Consider the following 2,437-nt stretch of genomic DNA (forward strand, 5'->3'; position numbering starts at 1 on the left):
ACAGATGGTTTGAAAGAGGAGTGAAAGAAGCCATCTATGTCCACTGTGAGCGACCATCTTTGAACAGAGGCGGGGGTTTACGACACCAACTCTCTGCCATCTATAATCCAGTTTTGAGATCCCTTCCCAGACGCCTTAACGCCCACTCACATCCTGGGCCATCTGACCTCAGGAATTCGCATGATAAGGTGGGGCCAGGTTTCACAATGAACTCACCCGAAACTCTGGCTGATTGGGACCCACACCCCGTTTCACACCTTGGCTCAGGTGATTAGAGGATCATCAGGGGGTCCTTTTGTCCCTCTGTGGGGGGTTACTGCCACTAGGTTATATCTGGGACTCTCCACCATTTGACCTTAGAACTGAAGAAGCTTCTCGGATGAGAGGTGAAACGTCTTCATTAGTAACAGTTTTCTTGCGTCCACATTTTGGCAAATCCAACACTGAACCAGTTTCACGAAACTTAGCAAGCAGTTTGCTGACTGTAGCATGGGAGATGGGTGGTCTCGTAGGGTGTCTTGCATTGAAATCTGCTGCAATGACCCGGTTACTGCGTTCACCAGATATCAACATGTTATGGGGAAATGTTTTTATGCTTTGCTTCATAATAATAGTGTTCATATTTTACACTGTGCAGCCCAGCTTCTAAACAGTAAACTGTAAGCCATATAAGCCATATGATAAGACCACATGAGATTAACACACAAAGCTGAGTTTTGCAGAAGTTGACTCACAAACAGCACCCACACACGAACATGAAAAACAGGAACTGCTATGCTTGTTAAATAAAGGAAACGCCTGCGACTCGGTGTGAGTCTCTCTGAGTCTTCACCCGTGCACGTTAACTGTCAAAGTGTCTGAGTGTCATTTCTTCACCTGAGCGTTTGATAATTGTTTAATCCCGAACACAACACAAATTCGATCCGCTCCTCACGTGTTAACCTCTTCAACATGTCAATGGCTGTGAACAAAGAGAAACTTGTAAATAACTCATGAAATAATAAAGTTACGTTGAAACCAAGCACACCATTGTTTTTCTTGTGACATTACCAATAAGTTTGATGTGTCACATGGCCCTCTTCCTATTGAAAAAACAAAAGTTGTATCCAAGATGGCCGACTTCTAAATGGCCACCATGGTCACCACCCATCTTGAGGAGTTTGCCCCCTCACATATACTAATGTGCCACAAACAGGACTTTAATATCACCAACCATTCCCATTTTATTACGGTGTATCCATATAAATGGCCCACCCATGTAGTTTAATACCCAATATTATGAGCATGCTTTTTGAACATGAATTTCACAATTCATCAAAGGACATTATGATTTTTGTAATTCTAATATTTTTGAAGGTGCCTATTAACATTTAGTTTGTTCTGGATTTAAAAAAAAATCATAATCCTGTTCCTCGTCTTCTTTCTGTGTTTCCTTCAGCTGACCATGGAGCTAAACTACTACGTGGAAACTGTCCCACATTCTGGTACAGCTTCAATGGCCGCTGCTACAAATATGTTTCTGCAAGCATGGCCTGGGCTGATGCAGAGCTCCACTGTGTGTCACAGGGAGCCAACCTGGCATCTATCCACAGTTTGGAGGAACATCAGTTTGTGAAAGTCCTGATCAGCAACTTTGACCCCACTGAAGGATACACCTGGATTGGACTCACAGATCTCCATAAAGAAGGAGGCTGGATGTGGTCTGATGGTACTCCAGTGGATTTCACCTATTGGACTTCAAATCAGCCAGAGAACATGGGAGGAAATGAACACTGTGTTCATAAAAACTTTGGTATGAAGTGGATTGACAGTCGATGTTCTGAAAGTTTTCCCTTTGTCTGTGCAACTCGCTGTTCTCAGTAACTGAGATTCTTACATATTAAAGAACTAGTAACAGATCATGATCAATTAGAATGGTTACACATTTTGTGATTACTTACATATTCAGTAACTAGGTGTGTTGAAATTAATGAAATTAACAGTAACTCTGGGTGTACATAGCCTGTCATGTAACATGCAAACAAATTTGTATGTGTAAAAAATTACACCTGTTCTAACCTACATCTGTACTAGAGATGGACCGATCCGATATTACGTATCGGTATCGGTCCGATACTGACCTAAATTACTGGATCGGATATCGGAGAAAAATAAAAAATGTAATCCGATCCATTAAATATCACGAAAGCACCTCACAAAACTTGCAACACTCCGTAACTCACCTCAGAACGTTAGCACGTCGGAGCAGTATGCATCACGTGATAGAGCGGCTGTGGCATGCGGGACCTGTCGGTGGTCTGGATAGCATGTGGAGCTTCGCTAGCAACCCGGCATTTCATCTCCGACAAAGTTATCCCCGAGAGAAGTAAAGCAAGTGTGTAAGTCCATCTCTGAATGTTTGTAAAGCATTCCTGCGTTAAGCTTAACAAGCGACTGC

General features: G+C 42.7%; 1 pseudogene; it reads left to right on the forward strand.

The window, feature by feature from the left end:
• The first annotated feature begins 1,245 nt into the window (after positions 1-1,245).
• LOC146609855 (ladderlectin pseudogene) lies at positions 1,246-1,863 on the forward strand (annotated as a pseudogene).
• Positions 1,864-2,437: the final 574 nt, after the last annotated feature.

This window comes from Diplotaxodon limnothrissa, linkage group LG22 (assembly GCF_057381915.1).
Source record: "Diplotaxodon limnothrissa isolate DT_005_m linkage group LG22, D_limnothrissa_male_GT1.1, whole genome shotgun sequence".
In the NCBI taxonomy this organism is placed as follows: Eukaryota; Metazoa; Chordata; class Actinopteri; order Cichliformes; family Cichlidae; genus Diplotaxodon; species Diplotaxodon limnothrissa.